At 47.8% G+C, this 20,624-nt stretch overlaps 1 gene segment (V, D, J or C); it reads right to left on the minus strand.

The window, feature by feature from the left end:
- LOC106890108 overlaps positions 1-20,624 on the minus strand; it is a 54,481-nt gene that overhangs the window by 9,185 nt on the left and 24,672 nt on the right.

Below are 20,624 nucleotides of genomic sequence, written 5' to 3' on the forward strand. Positions count from 1 at the left end.
AAATGAGACAAAAATATCTTTGGCAACAGGCTGGCCAACCTGGTAAGAAGAGCTTTAAATTAGGAACAACAGAGGAGGAAAAGGATGATCAATAATCAGGTGAGAAAGTGGTATGAAGGGTTGATATAAAACATCTGAGGAGTGATATGAACAGGACAGACTTCATTTAAAAAAACGGACTGAAAGGAGTGCACTTCAAGCGTGTGTCTGTAAATAAGGAAGTATCTATGGGGAAAAAGAAAGTCCTCTTACAGTTTCCCGGAAATTAGCATGGCTGGGTGCCTCTTTAAAGTGCCTGTGCATAAACTCAGCCAGTATGAGGAACAAGCTAGAGAAATTAGAGCTCTGCTAGTAGTTTCAGGGCTATGATCTCAGGTCAATCATAGACAAGTGATGGGATAGCTCACATGACCCAAAAACTGAAATGCATGGTGAAGTGCAGGTTAGTGCACATTGCCTGGGTGCCTCTCCAACATGTCCCAGTTTTAACTCAATTGCTTGGTTGCAGAGCTTTGGGATCATGGAGGTGTGGTGGGATAGCTTCCAGAAGTACTATAGTGGATGAAGCCAGACTGGATTGAGAGCAGCCATGAAGAGAAGGACTTGGGGGTGGATGGTGGATAAGAATCTCAACGTGAGCCAGTAGTGTGCACTTGGCTGCCTAGAAAGGCAACCACATCCCGGACTGCGTCAAAAGAAGTGTGGTCAGCAGGTTGAGGGAGGTGATTCTGCCCCTCTGCTCTCCTGAGACCCCACATGGAGTACTGTGTCCAGCTCTGGAGCCCCCAGCATAAGAAGGACACGGACGTGTTGGAGAGTGTCCAGAGCAGGCCACAAAGATGATCAGAGCGCTGGAGCACCTCTCCTATTAAGGCAAGCTGAGATAGTTGGAGTTGTTCAGCCTCAAGAAAAGAAGGTTCCAGGGTGACCTTATATTTCAGTAAGTAAAGGGGCTCCAGGAAAGCTGGGATGGGACTCATCAGGGATTGGAGTGATAGGACGAAGGGTAATGGCTTTAAACTGAAAGAGGGGAGATTTAGATTAGATATTAGGAAGAAATTCTTATACTCTGGGTGTGGTGAGACATTGGAACAGGTTGCCCAGAGAAGTTGTGGCTGCCCCATCCCTGGAGGTGTTCAAGGCCAGGTTGGATGGGGCTTTGAGCAACCTGGTCTGGTGGGACCAGGGCACAGGGGTTGGAACTAGATCACAGAATCACAGAATCACAAAATGATATGGGGTTGGAAGGGACCTCTGGAGGTCATCTAGTCCAACCCCCCTGCCAAAGCGGATCCACTCAGAGCAGGTTGCACAGGAACATGTCCAGGTGGTTTTTGAATGTCTCCAGATAACGAGACTTCACCACCTCTCTGGGCAGCCTATTCCAGGGCTCTGCCACCCTCAAAGTAAAGAAATTCCTCCTCATGTTTAGATGGAACTTCCTATGTTCAAGTTTGTGCCTGTTACCTCACTGGGTGCCACTGAAAATAGACTGGCCCCATCCTTTTGACACCCACCCTTGAAGGATTTATAGGCGTTGATCAGATCCCCGTTCAGTCTTCTCTACTCCAGACTAAAGAGACCCAAGTCCCTCAGCCTTTCCTTATGAGAGAGATGTTATAGGCCCCTCATCATCTTTGTGGCCCTCTGCTCTACCCTCTCCAGCAGTTTCCTGTCCTTCTTGAACTGGGGAGCCCAGAACTGGACACAGTGCTTCAGATGGGGCCTCACCAGGGCACACTCTTCTTGATGCACCCCTGGATGCCATTGGCCTTCTTGGCCACAAGGACACATTTTTGGCTCAGGACTCCTAGGTCTTTTTCCGCAGAGCTGCTCTCCAGCAGGTCAGTCCCCAACCTGTATTGGTGCAGGGGGTTATCCCTCCCCAGGTGCAACACCCTACACTTGCCCTTGTTGAATTTCATCAGGTCCCTCTCCACCTAACTCTCCAGCTTGTCCAGATCTCACTGTATGGTGACACAGCCTTCTGGTGTGTCAACCACTCCTCCCAGTTTTGTATCATCAGCAAACTTGCTGAAGGTGTATATTCCATCCCTTCATCCAGGTCATTGATGAATATATTAAAGAGGACTGGACCCAGTACTGACCCCTGGGGAACACCACTTGTTACAGACCTCCAAGTAGTTATTGTGCCACTAATCACGACCCTCTGAGCTCTGTCTTTCAGCCAGTTTTCAATCCACTTAACTGTCCATTCATCTACCCCACAGTTCCTAAGCTTAGCAATGAGGATGCTGTGGGAAATGGTGTCAAAAGCCTTGCTGAAGTCAAGGTAGACAACATCCACCGCCTTCCCCTCATTTGTCCAACCAGTCATGCCATCATAGAAGGCTATCAGGTTAGTCAGACATTATTTCCCCTTGGTGCATCCACCTTGACTACTTTTGATAGCTTTATTTTCCTCCATATGCTTTGAGATGATGCCCAGAATAAGTCGTTCCATCATCCTTCCAGGGATGGAGGTGAGGTTGACTAGCCTGTAGTCTCCTGGGTCCTCCTTCTTGCCCTTTTTGAAGACTGGGGTAACACTGGCTTTCCTCCAGTTCTCAGACACCTTGCCTAGTCTCCAGAACCTTTCAAAGATGATGGAGGCTGGCCCAGCAATGACTTCTGCCAGCTTCCTCAGCACTTGCAGGTGCATCCTATCAGGACCAATGGACTTGCATATACCCAGTTTACTTAACTGTTTTCTAACTTGATCTTCCTCACCAAGGGGAAGTCTTCTTCATCCCGACTTTCTCTGTCACCTCCAAAATCTGGGACTCCTGAGGGCTGAACTGAGCAGTAAAGACTGAAGTAAAGAAAGCATTCATCAACTCTGCCTTCTCTGCATCCTCTAAAGATCATCTAGATGATCTTTAAGGTCCATTCCCGCTCTAACCATTCTGTGGTTTTATGATTCTATGATTAGGCTATGAAGGCAAGGAGGAGGAATTGCCCTTCCTGTGAGGAAGCAGCTGAAATACATGCTTTGGGACGTGTAATGAACCAGCTGATAGTGTATGGGTCAGGATTAGATTGCAGTTTAGTATGGGTGACACTGGTGGGTGACTGCTACAGATAACCTGACCAGGAAGAAATAATCTTCAGACAATTGAAAGAAGCCTTACATTCACTGGCCCCCGTCCTCAATGGGAACTTGAACTGTGTGAAATGTCTGTCAGCAGGACAGTGCAGCAGCGCAGAACCAGTCAAGCAGTTTTTTCTAGAGTGTGCTGATGAAAACTTCCTGACACAAGTGACTGATGAGCTGGCCCACCTACTTGCAAATGAGGAAGAATTAGTGGTAGATGTGAAGGTTAGGGGCATCCTTGACTGCAGTGATAATGCAGTGTTTTAGCTCAGCAACCAGAGAGAAGAGAGCAATGCAAAAAGCAGTACTGGAGCCCTGGACTTCAGGAGAGCAGAATTTGGGTTCTTGAGGGATCTGCTTGAAAGAATCCCATGGGTTATGGTCCTGGAGAAAGGAAAGGTCTAGGAGAGTTGCTTCATTTTCAGACATTAGCTCCTTAAAGCTCAGGATTGGTTCATTTTGACAAAGCAGTATGTCAAGCAAAGGTGGGAGAAGGCCAAAATGGTGAACAAAAGCTCCTGAATAAACTTGTGAATGGTAAATGCAAAGGAACGACATATGATTCAAAGTCCTTGTTCTGACATTTAGTAGCTGGGAGATTACTAGTGGGAAGTATCCTTCCTAATCACCTGTTCTTGTTCTTCATGCCTCTGCTTCTGGCCACTGTTGGATAAGAAGTTAAAAGGATCTTTGTTCTTACCAAAAAAGTGTGAACGAATCTTACCTCCTCTGTGCTGTGAGACAAAGGGAAGAACACAATGCTAAGCTTAAATGGAAACATCTAAATCCAGTAGGTTAATCCCCACTTGCTCAACTTGAACTGATAATCAGATGTCTAAAATGACATGCTTACAAGATCCAAGATGTGATGTTGAATGTTGGGGAAAATGGTCTTGCATAGAAAGGTCTTTCTGTTCCCTGAGTCTTTCTGGGAATCAGAAATGTGTGTATGTGCATACAATTGTCTGAGGAAAAAGACTATGTAGGGCACCATGTCTGCATCTGCAAGAGAGGTCTTCAAATGAGACAATTTGTGTGTAGCGGTTCAGTCTTTTTCAGTCACTGTGGTACGTAGTCCACACAGTGACAGACAGTTCTACAAAAACACTTGCTTTTTTCAGTGCCAGGTGATGTCTCATCTTTCATGTGGTTTGAAGAGCTGGATTTTATTTTCCTTTTCCTCTACACTGTTCTACTTTTTACCAATCTAATACTGTTCCAGAGAGGTTGCTATACACTAAAAACAACACTATCAGCATTGCTTTTTTGGCAGATAGGGTAGTATTGATCTCTCACTAAAATATTTTTGAAACTTGACAAAAAAGAACATTGTTACTTTTGAGCTGTTAGAGCTGTTCTCACTTAAAGGACCCGATTACTGGCCTGTCATTTAACAAGCACCATGAAAGTTAGGGTGAAATATTTAAATATTTAAAATTTTAAAGACTGTCTGGCGACTGGTTGCCTCTGGGTTTTCAATTTACTTTCATTCATATTTTTTTTCAATTTAATTTCATTCTACATTTCCTAACTCTCTCTGGACCTTCAAGTATTTGTGTTCTCATGCCAAATAAATCAGTCTATGATTATGAATAGATCAAGTTATTTTGGTTGAGTTGATGGTGGTTTAATGGACCCTACCTTGATGTACTGAAGTTGTTTATTTATTTAGATATTTGATTTTTAATATTTCTTGTTTGAGTGCCATTTCTATAAGGGTCTTGGGAGTTTTTTTCCTGCTTATATGCACTTTTTTTTCTCCATTTCTTTGATCTAGTGAACTAGATTATTTGATCACTGAGTTGGCTTTTGACTTTTGATTTATTTATATGTCTTTGGCTGAGTTCAAAGGTAGGAAAACATCTAGCTATAGTTGACTAAACTTGGCTTTTAATTTGATTCCTATCTTACTTTAATGATTTGATTAATGGTTCCCTGGAATTATGGAGCAGTTTCTGAACCATTGAATCCAGTTCTAAGACACAAAAGGAAAGTAAGAGGCAATGGTACAAGAGGAACGGCCTCAAGTTGCAGCAGGGGAGGTTTAGGATGGATATGGGGAAAAGCTTCTTCACCAAAAGTGTTATCAAACACTGGAACAGGCTACCCAGGGAAGTGGTGGAATCACCATCCCTGGAGGTATTTAAAAGACGGGTAGATGTGGTGCTTCGGGACACAGTTTAGTGGTGTTTTTGTCAGTTTTGGGTTGGTGGTTCGACTTGATGATCTTAAAGGTCACTTCCAACCTAGATGATTCTATGATTTTATGATTCTTTCACAAAGCTCTAAATACCTCCTGCTAGAGGCAGGGTAGATACAGATGCCTCTCCCACATCCTTTTCTTGCTGCCAAATTTTCCCAGAGCAGTGACACCACACCCTGTTTGTCACTGACATCTCAGATGCAGTTAAACAGCCTTCTTCCATTTGGGTGGCCACAGAAACACACCTGTTCTCATGGTCTCCCACAAGCCACATGCTTGGATTTGTTCCATTTAAAAGTTCAGTTCTGCCTTTGTTTTTTCTTCCCCTGTCTTGGTGCATCCCCTCCAAAAACTTGCAGGAGGCGCTCCAGTACTGCTTGTGACATGTTAGAGAGCATGGTTAGACTGTCTGTCTTCCATGAAATCACACTGAAAACCTCTCCTTGAGTTCTGTTTCGAAAGAAATGAGAAGAGAGGGAGTCCCCCTTTCCTCTACAAAAGTGCCCTAGGCAGATGAAGACACATTTTAGCGGGGAACTAGCAGGTGATTTGTGCATGCATGGTGGTTTTAATTCCTTCAGCCCTTGCCTAAAGGTCTATGCTGCTTCTTTCTACCCTGACCCTTCCAGCATAATTCTTCTTACTTGCCTGAAGGTCTACACTGCTTCTTTCCAGAAGAAACTACCCTGACCCTTCCAGCATAATTCTTCTTGGCACCCCAAAATCTCCATTTGTACTTTAACATCATTTCCTTTTTCGGGAGTCTAGCTCCCAGCATGTCCACCTGATTTCATCACACATTTACAAGAGGCTGTGTCCATGGCTTTATTGGCAAGGAGAGCTGGTTCTGGGATACATCTGTCAAGAAAGTGACTTTTCTCTTAAAGGGTCCGGTGGACATTATGTTCTCCTGTGGACAGAACCATCCCATTCAACATTTCTACCAAGGCAGAAATGTTATCGGTCATAGATTTCCTGGAGACACTATAGGTGATCTTAGGAAACTAGATATTTAAGATAAACAGTAAGTCACAACCTTCAACATGGAGAGGACAACTAGAAGTACTGAATTAAAAAGAGTGGAAGTCCCTGAACTTCTGAAGCCTACAAGGAAGGAGACTAGTGTTCTGGTTTCAGCTAGGTTAGAGTTCATTTTCTTTTAGTTGCTGCTGTGTTTGGGATTTGGTATGAGAAGAATGTTGAGGAATGTTGATACACATATTATTTTAGTAGTTGCTAGGTAATGTTTATATTAGTGAAGGACTTTTTCAGCTTCCCATAGAAGCTGAGAGGGAGTATAAACTGGGTAAGTCAACTAGGGGATGTTCTGTATCATAGACATCATGCTCAGTATACAAATGGAGATTGGACAGGTGGCAGAGATCCATGATCATTGTTCAGGAAGGGCTAGGCAACTGATCTTTAGGTAGTGAGAGCAATTTGTATGATTTTATTTTGTATATTCAGTTACTATTGTTATTGTTATTCTCCTCTTCCATTACTGTCCTATTAAACTGTCTTTATCTCAACTCATAAGGGTTTTTTCCTTTCCCCTCCTTTTCTCTCTCTTTTCCCTACCCTACTTGGGAGGGGAGGAGGAAGGGGCACAGTGTGTGAGCAGCTGCATGGTCCTAGTTACCAGCTGGGGCTACCTATGACAGGTAGTAACAGAAGAAATTAGCATTTGTTTTGTATTTATAGCCTTTGCAAGCTATCTGGCATTGGCCTTACAGGCAGTCTGCTGGGTTGAATGGCTTTTAGATTAATGCACTGCAGCGATTCTTCCATAGAGTCAAATGTGTTAATCAGGGCAAAGTCTGGGGATAACTGACGTCATATCTCCAGCTTCTATGTAGGACACCGAGGGCAACGTGTGCATGTGCACAAGTATATGGCTGCATTTGCATATGGACACATATATGCAAATGCACTTCCATGAAATTCTACACTTCCAAATACAGAAATGAATGCTCAGTCCTCAGGATAAGAACATGTATGTTTATTCACATGGAGCCAATGCAGGACCTAGGAATGCAGAAAAGAAATTTTTCATCAAATTCTGAGAAAAATCATCTTGGCAGTGCAGTTCCTGGTACAGCATCGCTCTCTTCTCAGATACAATTGATTGACTGTTATGTCCTGCTGCAATATTGCTCTGACACTCCCTGAACAATATGAGGTAACCAAATGCAATTCACTTCTTCCTTTCCATGCTAAAATTTTAATTTCTTCAATGCTCATTGTGCTTCTTCAAAAAACACTCAAAACTAAACCTCTTTCCCTGTCACTTTCTGAATGTAGGAGATACTAAGAAGAATGGAAGAAGATTAGAACATGTTCATGGTTTTTGTGTGTGCTTTTGAGATACTCTGCTACTGCCACACCATCTCTGTGTCCCTTTCCAGGAAAGTCAGCCCAGACTATTCTTGAGAAGAGCCTTGCCTTGCAGCCAACAACAACAGACCTGACTGGATTTAACCCCACTCCTTCCGTTCTGCCCTGGCCCTACCTGTCTTTCAAGCACTGCACCCTCCTCCAGCTCTTGGGTGCTGCAGAAATAGGTCTGCAGCTGATGGCGGGAGCACTTCCAGCAACAGCTGGTTCCTGGAGGGGTCTGCAGAGCTGTGACTTCCTCAAAAGCTCTTGCTCCTGTTATAGTCTCAGATATGAGAGAGAGGCATACAAAATGAAACAAAGAACTCAGAACTTGACCGTGGGAAAAAAGAAGGCAAACTAAATGGAAAGTAGCTTTGCCTTCCAATGCGAAGGCCTACACCTCAGGAGGAAAATTTCCAAACACCAATACAAGCTGGAGGACTGCTGGCTGGGAAGCAACAGTTCAGGAAACAGTCTGGGAGTTCTGGTGGCCAGTATGTGCCCTTGTGGAATAGAATCATAGAATGGTTAGTGTTGGAAGGGACCTTAAAGGTCATCAAGCTCCAACCCCGCTGCCATGGGCAGGGATACCTCCCACCAGACCAGATTGCTCAAAGCCCCATCCAGCCTGGCCTTAAACACTTCCAGGGATGGGGCATCCCCAACTTCCCTGGTGTCGCGGACGGAGTGATTAACTTCACTAGTTAGAGTGAAGCAATGAAATATTTATTAATGTGAAACAGTGATTTAACAAAACCAGTAGAAAGCGTGATAAAACCAGTGGTAAATGCGATAGTGTTTTACGAGATTCGATGTCAGGGTACACTCTATTATTTACTGCACAGAGGACAGGGTCAGACAAGCTGTCAGGGAGACCCTCCCGTTGAGTCACGAGGTTCAGAAAGGACCCCCTGGCTTTCTAAACTCCTTCTCAGAGAGGAGTCTAGGTGCGGCTGGATCCAGTCCTAGTCCCAGACTTGGTCAGCGGTTTATGTCTAATGGATCACATATGCGCAATCAATCCTTTGTATTAATTAGCTAAGATTTCAAAGTTTAGCATGCTATTAGTCACTTACCAAGAATCTGTTGCAGCAAGGAATCTCTCAACCACGAGGAGCAGAACTTTAAGCGAGCGTCCTCACCAAAGGGGAGATCAGCATGCAGCCTGCTGCCATACAGCAGAGCTCAAAGGGGCTCTTGGGCTGTTCACTATTTATACAGTAAGATAATTGACCTATAGTCATATTTTCATGGCAACAGAATTGTGAGGTCCCCACTCCAGACAGTATTTTGACTATGCTGCCAGCCATCCCCCAGAGACCGGGTGCAAGTTATCACAGCTGCTGTTGTGATGGCCGTGGTGGCCAAGGCCAGGCAGGAGCCGAGAGGCGGGGGGGGGCAAAACAGGGAGAGCACACCGCCACACCTGGGCAACCTGCCACTAGGCACCACTGAAAAGACCCTCATCCCATTTCATCAGGTATTTCTATACATTTATAGATATAGAATCAGGACAGAATCAGGAAACACTTTTTCACTCTGAGAGTGACTGAGCACTGGCACAGATTTCCCAGAGAGGTTGTGGAGTACCCCTCTTTGGGGATATTCAAAAGCCATCTAGGCATGGGCCTGAGCTACCAGCTCTAAGTAGCCCTACTTGAGCAGGTAGATTGGTCCGTCCCAATGAGTTCCATAAACAGCTTTTTACAAAAGTGTTGAGGAAAACTCAATTTCCTCTTTTGCCTTCAAGTTTCAATGCTGCAACATTGCATATTTGCAAATATGCAAATAATACAAAAGTCATAAGGGTAGATAAAAAAAGAAAACCACAAAGGACGCAGGAAAGCTATTCAGCATGGTTGTTTGCTGTATTTATGGTGTGTGGTCCTCTGTTAGATCTTCTGGTATGTTCTTCTGTAAAGTTCAGACACAAGTACATTCTTGTCGCGACGGAGGAAAGACATGAGCACTCAATATGAGTGATCAGCAAGCTTCATTTATTTAGACACACTGTCATTCTTTTATGCACACACATAATTAGCTCATACATGTTGCAAAATGAGAGCTCATTATTGGTTAGTTCTAAAAAGACAGTTCCGCCCATAATTCCTTTCTTATGGTTACATGTTTACCTTATCATAGACATTCTGTTGTTGGACCAAAGCTGCTTTCAAGGCCAGAACATCCTTACTGTTGTTGGGAGCTAGATAAGCAGAGTACGGTGGTTATTGAGCTCTTGCTGGACTAGCTGACCCTTCTCAGCTAGCCAGTCTCCCACAATTCCCCCGTTTTTATTTTGGGCGATATAAGCTTGATTAACAATTCTCATAAAAAGAGTTTTGATACAAGAAAACACACAGCTCAAGCAAAGTAATACTATCACTATTATGATTAAGATCAACAATCCTGTTTGTAACACACTTTTAAGCCATCCACTTAACCCCATCCAGCTTCCCAGAGCATCTAGACCAAAGAACCCAGCACACCATAACTTTAACCACAGCTGTTACTAACAAGGCGAGTTCGCTAAAGAATGTCCATCTTAGAAATGAGCGGTTGCACTATCGGATCTATAGCCAGATGCAAAGTAGTGCCCTTCTGTGGAGTCCCTCGTCGTCATTAGGCGAGGCCGTGGCTGTCAGTGTGTTTGACAGCAGGCCTCACCCATCGTCTGGGAACCCAAATGGTACCTGTGGTGGTAGAAACACAGACATAACCATGTCCTACGTAAACCACCTCCACAGGACCCACCCATTGTCCTGTTTTTGCATCTTTATACAACACTTTCATGTGTGGTGGCTTGAGAGTTTCAGATCCTGCATGATGCCTTACAATAGGCAGATCTTTATAGGTAGATCATTACCGTCCCCGAATACACACAAATGATTAAGCACAAAGAGAGCCTTTTGGACCCTTTCTCTTGCGTCTACAATGTCCTTAAACTTCTCCAAGTAATGTTTTAAAGTTCCATTGGCTCTTTCTACTACTGCCTGCCCGGTGGGGGAATGGGGAATGCCAGTGAGGTGGACAATATTCCATAATTGCATAAAGTGCTTCAGTGTCCCACTGCTGTAGGCCGGGCCATTGTCAGTCTTGATCATGCCAGGCACCCCTAAAACGGCGAAGCAACTAGTCAGGTGCCGACGCACGTCCTGTACCTTTTCCCCTGGCTGTGGGGTGGCCCATATCATGTGGCTATAAGTGTCTACAGTCACATGCAAATACTTCAATCGACCTAACGCGGGCACATGGGTAACATCCATTTGCCAGACCTCATTGGACTTTAGCCCCCTAGGGTTGACCCCGCATCCGAGTCCTAGACCCGAATTATGATAGCTACATATAGGGCAGGCCTTGACAATGGCTCGGGCCTCAGCTATAGACAGTTTATAGGCTCGAGCCAGTCCTTTCGCGTTTTGGTGAAAAATAGAGTGAGCTTCTCGGGCCCGGCAATGTGGTGCTAGGGGGGGCTCAGTTGTGACCGCAACTAGGCGGTTGGCCCTAGCATTGCCTTCTCCGAGCCCTTCTTCCCATTGGTGGCTCCGGATGTGAATCACGGCATACGGGTTGCTTCTTTGCGCGATCGCAAGCTGCAGGCTAACTAATAGCTCTGTTAAGCGTTGGTTCTTCAATTCTCGCAGACTCGCATCTTCAATGCGATTAGCTATTCCTGCAACATAGAGAGAATCAGTGACTATATTCAATGGGACATTCCTCCATCGGATGAATGCCCAGACCACAGCAAAAAGTTCCAGTGTCTGTAGAGAGTCCCCTTGCTGTGCCTGCAAGATTTGATGCTGCCATCCCTGTCCATCTTTCCAAGTTACAGCAGCAGTCCTGGAACGTCGGCCTGCATCGGTGAAGGCCGTGAGAGCCTGCGGGATCGGTTGTCTGGACCGCATTGGCTTAACTATCCAGCCCAGGTTCTCCATCCACGACAGGATGGGTGATGGTAGTGGCTTAGCTACCAGCGCCGCTCCATCGTTAAGCAGTGCAGCTTGTAGCTCCTCGGAATTCTGCAAGTGCCATTCCAGGTCGATTTGCTTTATTGGCACCCATATTGTGCTTGGCGGGGTGCCATCCACCTGTAGGATATGGCATTGACCCTTCCTGATCAGATCTGCTAGCGTGGCAATCTTTTCCTGTATTGTCCGCCGTGGTTGTAGCGGAGGGGCTATCCATTCCAATACGATAGTGGTGGACCCCTGCTTCTCCCCCGTTTTTATTTTTTGCTGAGTTAAGGCTGCCATAAGATACTGCTCACCACATAAAACAGTCAAGTCAATGGGCAGACTGTGCCACCTTAGTGCTTTTAGCTATGAAAAGTGGTAGAAACAGCGTCTGAGCCATAATTTGAATCTCTCCGTAAAAGTCCTTATCAATCAGTCCAACCAAAACATTAAGTCCCAGCATAGTGGCAGATGAACACCCTATAAGTAGTGCTCCGACCGGTTGTCCATTAATACAGACTGGTCCCTGTGTGCCGGTAGCAATTCTGACAGGTTTCAAGTCCAATAGGGTGCAATCTACTGCTGTTGCCAGGTCCAGTCCGAGGCTTCCACTTGTGGCTGGCCGGAGAGGAAGGGGTTGTGCGCTGCTGGATAGGCAGCCGCTTTTTGTGTCAGCGCGGGGCGGCTTTTCCCGCTGGGTCGTCCGTTTCCCGATCCAGTTCGACAACAGGCAGCTTCGTTGTGAGTGTCTGATTGACAGTTCCTGCACCACACGGAGTTGGCATTGCAGTCCCGTCTCGTGTGTCCGGTGACGCCAGCGGAGGTTTGCAAAGGAGCAAGGGCTGCCAAAACCTGACTCTGCGTAGCCTGCGAATGTTCCTTTAAACTATTCCCTAACTCCTTTACTGCCTCAACTAACATTGCCTGTGACCCCACCGGTACCTGTGCCATTCTTTCTAGTCCTTCCTCGATGGTCCATGTCCCTGGTAATGTAGCCAAGATGTTACGCGTGGCCGGATTACAATTCTGTATAGCACACTGCTTTAGTATAGTGCCTTTGAGATAGTCGGGCACCCCGGCCGCCTGTATGGCGTTTGCTACTTGATCGATAAACAAACCAAATTTCTAGCTAATCGCATTGCTTCCTTTGCCTTTTCTGTCCCCATCAACACTTGTGCTTCTGTTCAAAAATAAGGCCCTAGACCCATCAACTCCTGAACAGTGACCCCGTGTAGCAGGTCACTGGTGCCCTAACCATCGCTACTGACTCCTGACAGACGGCCTGCCAGTGTGCATTAAATAATAGCTGTTGATGTTGAGTCAGGATCAGCTTCATTATACTGCGTATGTTGGCCAGGAGTAAGATATTAGTACCCCAAATATAGTCTTTATCTCCAAATTTACGCCATTCCTCGTGTTCAAAAACTGTATCTGGGTTATCAAAACAACCTCTCGCTACCCCATACGCTAATAAATCAGGCAACTCCTTTTTACAGTCTATACCTTGAATGCTCCACTTTTCTAAAAAGCATTTCAGCAAACTTCTTTTTACAATCTATACCCTGAACGTTCCGCTTTTCTAAAAAGCATTTGAGGAAGTCATACGCCGCTTGTCTATCCATACCTTCGTCAGCGCTGTTGCAGCCTTTGCAAGACCTCGGCGACGCGTGGCCGGCGGGACCCTCTATAGGTGCTCCCGAGCGCGGGGATTTCCCTTTCGCCTTCGCAGGACCCTCTATAGGTGCTCCCGAGCGCGGGGATTTCCCTTTCGCCTTCACAGGACCCTCTATAGGTGCTCCCGAGTGTGGGGATTTCCCTTTCGCCTTCGCAGGACCCTCTATAGGTGCTCCCGGGCACGGGGATTCGTCCCTTTTGCCTCCTGCGCTGCTTACAGGACCAGTACCCGGGCTCCGCTGAACCGTGGCTCGCAGGTTCAGCCCTCTATAGGGTCCCTGTTCACAGGTCCAGCCCTCTATAGGGTCCTGGTCCCTGCTCGGGCGCCATTTGTCGCGATGGAGGGAAGACATGAGCACTCAATATGAGTGATCAGCAAGCTTCGTTTATTTAGACACACTGTCATTCTTTTATGCACACACAGAATTAGCTCATACATATTGCAAAATGCAAGCTCATTATTGGTTAGTTCTAAAAAGACAGTTCCGCCCATAATTCCTTTCTTATGGTTACATGTTTACCTTATCATAGACGTTCTGTTGTTGGACCACAGCTGCCTTCAAGGCCAGAACATCCTTGCATTGTTGGGATGCTAGATAAGCTGAGTACGGTGCTTATTGAGCTCTTGCTGGACTAGCTGACCCATGTCTATGTGATCCTTCTCAGCTAGCCAGTCTCCCACACATTCTTACACGATGAGGTTGCAAACCGCTTACACAAACCCAGAGCCTGGCTTTGGAAGGATGGGGAATTCATTCCCATTTTAATGATTGACTTCCTGCAGCCTGAGAGGTGTACTGCTGGCCACAGCTTGTTGCTGGAGGCAAGGATCCTGGTGACAGTGGCGTGGAGGGGAAGAAATTAACTCAGGAAATGACTGGTAGAGGCTCTCTCCCACTCACAGCCACCCAAAGGCCACTGCAGTGAGTACGTAGCAGTAGGATGGCAGCACATGAGGTCAGAAGGAAAGACTAGAGGTCCTCTAGAGTCAGAAACCCGAAGATGCAAGAGTATTTCCAGATCCCAAATCTGTCTCTTAAAAGCTCTGGCTGGCCATCAGGCCTGATGCTGTCCTTTCCAGCTCCCCAAAAACGTGTTAGAAAAGGGAAGCAGAAAAGTGCAAGTTTTGCTTACAGGATGGTAGAAGAGTTGAGGCTTAAGGACCTCTGGAAAAAGTCTAGTTTAACCCTCCTGTCTTGAAGCAGAGACGACTAGAGTAGGTATACTAGGTCTGTTAGGGATGCAGTCAATTTTCATCATTGCTATCACACCCCACTCAGAAAAGATGGGGGGAAGTGACTCAGATTCACAAATCCCCAACATCAAGGACTAAGGTGAGACAACTCTCAAGGTCTGTATGCAAACCTTCATTAAATTCCTACAGTGATTAATGTATGCATTGACTAGGTCTACAACAACTGGTTAGGTATATAACAAATCATGGCAAGAACGAGAGAGAGATAAAGAGATCACTCACTGGCAAAATAGGTGGGGATCTGGTGACATAGGACATTGAAAAGGGCTGATGTACTGAATGCCTTATTCACCTCAGTCTTTAAAGCAATACAGTCCTTTAGGAATCCCAGGTCCCAGAGTCCAGTGGGAAAGGCTGCAGCAAGGAACACGTACCCTTGCAAGTCCATGTCAGTGAACACTTATGTCGTTCATAACATGTGGCTTTGTCTCTGACTTTTCCAGGGAATGCAGTTCTGAAAGCGTAACTAAGTTCAGAAAACACAACACCGACTCTCTCCTCGTCCATGAAACCCATCATCTTATTATAGAAGGCTTTAATTTTGGTTAATCACAATTTCATGATGACCCCACATCCGAGCAAGTGGATGTGCCCTGAAGGAAGCTGTGACCCTGTGGAGTGCCCGTGCCGGACCAGGTTCCTGCCAGGAACTGTGGTCCTGTGGGGAGGAGCCCACGCTGGAGCTGGTTTTCTAGTGGGACCTGTGCCCCACAGGGGACACAAACTGGAACAAGCTGTTCCTGAAGGACTGCACACCATGGAAAGGACATGGTGGAGGAGTTTATTAAGAAGTGCAGCCAATGCAAAGGACATGCATCAGAGAAGTTCATGAAGAACAGTGTCGCAAGGATGGGACTCCATAATGGAGCAGAAGAGTGTGAGGAGGAAGGAGCAACAATGCGTGATGAAATTACCACTGTCCCCATTCCCCAGCCCCCTGTGACACTTAGGGGAAAGAAGCAGAGAAGGAGAAGGAGAGGTGGTGAGAAGGTGTTTTTAGATTTGTTCTTATTTCTCATCTACTCTGATTTCATTGTTAATAAAATAAATTAATTTCCCCAAATGGAGTCTGTTTGGCCTGTGACGGTAATTGCTGGGTCACCTCTTTGTCTTTTCTTGACCCAAAAGCTTTTCATTGGATTTTTCCCCCTGTCCAGTAGAAGAGGGGGACAGATAGAGGGGCTTGGTGGGCAGCTGGTGGACAGCCAAGGTCAACTCAACACACCTTGTTTATTTCACCCTGATCAGATCCATAGCAGCCACCCACCACAATGTCACCCATGCTGAGCTGCCATCTCTCTTTCCTAAACAGCCTGGCACCATCCACGACCATACTCCTGTGAGCTACTGCACCACATCTCCATCATCCCACAGCTCTATAATGAAGTCACAGAGGAAAAACTAGGCCATCTTGGACATCAGCCCAGGCAACCTGCAATAACCTGCACTTCACTATACAGTCTCTGGAGTTCCCACTATAGATCCTCCTGCATCATAAATGGTCTCAGACCTTCACCCACACTTCCCTCCAGCGCCTTTTACTGCAAGCATGCCAAAGCTCTGTTTCCTGCACCTGCCACTGCGTGACACCAACCTCTGTTGGCACCTGCTGGAAAGGAATGCTGAGAAGTCTCTGATCTCTCTCAGTCAGTTTTGGGTTCACTCTGCTGCAGGGCTGCTCCAGGGTGAGCCTGGCACCACAGAAATACACTGCTTCATCCCCTTGCTTTGCTGCCTGGATCTGCAGGGTGAATCTGTTCTGGGAGCTCTCCACTGACCCCTTAAAGTGATCCTTGAAACCTTCTCCATAGGCATCACCTTGCCGATAAATCCATTCCAGAGAGCCACTTGGTCCCTGCCGGTACCAGTACATGTAGTAGCTGCTCATACTGCCCCCACTCATGCTGCACTGGAAGGTGACTCCATTTCCCTCTCGCGTGGTCAGCTCCCTGACGTGTTGCTCCAAGGCCACCTGGCCAGTGACTGCTGCAGTGAGGAAGAACAAGCCATGATCACTCCAACATTCAGGAAGGGTCAGGATACACCAGTGGGGGCAGTGTGATGGCACTGAACCAGTGGGAGAATGAAATTGTTCTTTTTGAACTCAGTTGACAAAGACGGGCAGAGAAATTGAGTTGGTACGAGGAATCAGAGCTCACCAGGAGAGAGACAGCACATTCCCCTCCCTCCTTTCCCTGTCAGACAAGGAGCTTTTACTGATTTTCCCATTCAAAGCAGGAAGGATTTGCACCATGGGGCGCAAATTTGTCTTTGTTATGATGGCATGGTGAGGAATCCACTCTCCAAGGCAGTGCCCTGCTTGTCCCCACACTATGGAAGAGCCAGCTGGACAGAGGTGCCTGACTCACGGCTAGAAGAGGAGGAGGGCTGTTCCCACTGCGCTCTGCAGGGATGGGTGGGGAGGAAGAACCAGGGAACAGGTCAGGCTCAAGTGGTCATCACAGCTCCACAGAGCAGGGCAGAGCTCAGGGGCATGCTCAGTTCCTGGGACGCTTCACCCCTTCCTTTCACTTACCTACGATGGGCAATAACCCCATGCACAGGGCAGTCCACATGGCCAGGCCTGCTCTGTCTCGCCTCTCTCCAGCTTCTGTCTGCCAGCAGAACAGCTCTGCCCACATCTTCCCTGCCTGTGCCTCTGTCACTGCCGTCAGTCCCAGGCCCTCCAAGTCCCTCCCTCGGTCTATGACAACAGATGTGGTGAGAGGCGGGTGGTGGGAGGAGCTGAAGCAGCTGAAGCTGTTGGTTCACTCTTGGGTGTCTCTCACCCTGCAAGGTGCAGAGTGGTCACTTGGCAGGAAAACATCTGGCGGGCAAAAGGTGAACAGGTTGCTGTAAAGCTTTCCTCTCAACACCTGCAGATGGAAGGTTGCCCAGACAGGGGGGCCCTGTCTCTTGGTGCTCCTGTGCTGCTCTGAGATGGAAGCCCCTGAGCACAGCTCTGCTTTCACTGAGCATCTTTAGGCAGAAATGTTCCATTTTCTGCTCCCTCCACTCTGGCCCAGCACCCTACTCCTACACTCGTTCATTCAGGCTGACACTTTTCCAGCTCCTCTTCCCGACAAGGCCTTCTGAGACACCACAAGCAGCAAAACCAGCAAAGGGCAGGGGAGATCCAGGATATGCTTGGCACTGAAGCTCTGGGGCACATGTGCAAGTTCAAGCACTCCAGCTCATCCTCCAAAACTCATGTGCACAGGACTCAGCAGGGAGCAGGCTGTTGGAGCTCCTCGGGAGAGCAGGGAAACGGCCTTCTCCATTGTTACCCAGAAGGAACCCAGAGTTTCCCCTATCACAGGATGAGACACATCTGGAGCCCTGACACAGTGTTACCATCTTGATAGTGTTCCACAGGGGTTGGTACTGGGACCAATACTATTTAACATCTTTGTCGGCGACATGGACAGTGGGATAGAGTGCACCCTCAGCAAGTTTGCTGACGACACCAAGCTAGGTGGCACAGTTGACACGCTGGAGGGAAGGGATGCCATCCAGAGGGACCTGGACAGGCTGGAGAGGTGGGCTCGTGCAAATTGCATGAGGTTCTACCAAGCCAAGTGCAGGGTCCTGCACCTGGGACGTGGCAACCCCAGGCACAAATACAGGTTGGGTGGAGATTGGCTGGAGAGCAGCCCTGAGGAGAAGGACTTGGGAGTGCTTATGGACGAGAAGCTCAACATGAGCCGGCAGTGCGTGCTGGCAGCCCAGAAAGCCAACCGTGTCTTGGGCTGCATCAGGAGAATTGTGGCCAGCAGGTCTCGGGAGGTGATTCCGCACTCTTGAGACCCCACCTGGAGTACTGTGTCCAGCTATGGAGTCCCCAACACAGAAAGGACATGGACCTGTTGGAACAGGTCCAGCTGAGGGCCACGAGGATGATCAGAAGGATGGAGCACCTCTGCTGTGAAGACAGGCTGAGACAGCTGGGGTTGTTCAGCCTGGAGAAGAGAAGGCTCCGGGGAGACCTTATAACAGCCTATCAATACCTGAAGGGAGCCTACAGAAGAGCTGGAGAGGGACTCTTTGTTGGGAACTGTAGTGACAGGACAAGGGGCAACGGTTTTAAATTGGAAGAGAAGAGATTTAGATTAGATATCAGGAAGAAATTTTTTACTATGAGGGTGGTGAGACACTGGAACATGTTGCCCAGGGAAGTTGTGGATGCCCCATCCCTGGAAGTGGTCAAGGCCAGGCTGGATGGGGCTTTGAGCAACCTGCTCTACTGGGAGGTGTCCCTGCCCATGGCAGGGGGGTTGGAACTCAATGATCTTTAAGGTCCCTTCAGACTCTAACCATTCTATGATTCTATGATAGGTACCACCATGTTTTCTGCTCCCTTCACTCTGGCCCAGCACCCCTCCAGTCACTCCTTTGTGCTCCCCTCTCTTTTCATGGTGCTCCAACAAGGCCTCCTGGGAGGGGATCCAGGAACAGGGGTGGGAAAAGAAGCTGCAGAAGGCAGAGGAACCCATTGAAACTGAAGGCTTGAGTCTGAGAAAAGAAGAAGAGGGATGCAGGGCCAGTGGAACCTAAAGTGCCCTGGGACACTTGGAGCTGTGCCAGTCTAGTAGGACATGCCGAGTTCCCTATGGCCCCAAGCCCATGCAGGGCTGGAGTGTTGCTCTGGCACAGGGCACCCTCCACATCCTCCTTCTTCAAGTCCTCCTACAAAATACCATGCTGGCCCTCACTGTACACACATGAGCGTTTAGAAAGATGGTTAACAACCTGTTAATGGCTTCATCTGTGTTTGTGAGAGACATTTCAGCACTGCTGATGCAGCACCTCTGTTCCTCTTTCCGGGAAAAGCCAGCTCAGACCAGTCTTGAGAAGTCTAGGAAGAGCCTTGCTTGCAGCCACAGCAAGGCTGGATTTAATCCCCCTCCTGCTGCCTGTGTCTGCAGCTGATGGTGAGAGCACTTCCAGTGACAGCTTCCAAGCGTAGCTGCTGTGGGTGATGGGTATATATCAGAGATTTGGCAGGTAAGCATGAGAGACTCTGAGACCTTCCTTACCACCAGGCCAGAGGCCTCTGTATGCACCTGAGAAAGGGCACCTGCAACCCTGGGAGAAAAGGAGTAACCAGCAACAATGGTCCATGAGTTGCTTCATCTACACCACTTCTCTGGGCTTCTGCCTGTGAACTCTGGGATCCAGCAGCTGCAAACAAGCTCACAAGCTCTTACTCCCGTTATAATGTCCAATCTGGGACAGAAACAGACTTTCCCCTTCTCCCATTCTGCTCTCAAAAAACTTCATGTATTTCCCCTGCTCACCTCTCAGGAAGAAAAACTCGTACTCTAGACTGAGTCAACTCAAGCTGTTCCAAATGCAGGGCAAGGCTATTTACACAACTCACCAGTTGGGCCATGACCGGGTAGCCATAATATCAGGAACTAATGGAAATAATAAAACTTGGTTCCAAACGTGATGGAATTTGGAAGCGCAAAGGAGAGAGGGTTTGCATGACCCAGTAGGTCACTCTCAGAATCCAACATTAAAAAACTGCCTGCTGTAAGTATATGACACCCAGGGATCAACTGTGAACATCCCTGGAACAAACCTGCCTTCCAGCTCTGAGGCCCAGAGGCCTGGGGCCCTGGAAGGAGGTTTGTGTTAAACCTCAGCTGGATTTCCTGCCTCCGTGCGAACGGCACAGAAGTAGCGGGCAGAGTCCCCATGATGCAGGAGGTGCAGGCTGAGAGATGCCTGGGCCATGGAATTGTCACGGGAGACAGTGACACGCCCCTCCACTGCTGGCCCAAATTGAACGTTTGAAGAGTAATGGCTGATCCAGGACACCCACTCGACTTCGCCACCGGGTGCCTGACGGTACCATCGAACATAATGATTCTCGAAGTCGAAGCCGTATCCGCGGCAGGAGAGTTGCACGGAGTCCCCGGGCGCTCGCAGCCCTCCGCCGGCCTCCACCAGCCTCAGCTGCGCCCACACCCCTGCGGACGGAGAGCGCAGGCAGCCGGGCAGGGCGCGCCCACGGCCCCAGCACCTTCCCCCGCCGACACGGCGCCCCCCGCCCCGCCACCGCCACAG

This window comes from Calidris pugnax, unplaced genomic scaffold (genome assembly GCF_001431845.1).
Source record: "Calidris pugnax isolate Ruff unplaced genomic scaffold, ASM143184v1 scaffold146, whole genome shotgun sequence".
NCBI classification, from domain to species: domain Eukaryota; kingdom Metazoa; phylum Chordata; class Aves; order Charadriiformes; family Scolopacidae; genus Calidris; species Calidris pugnax.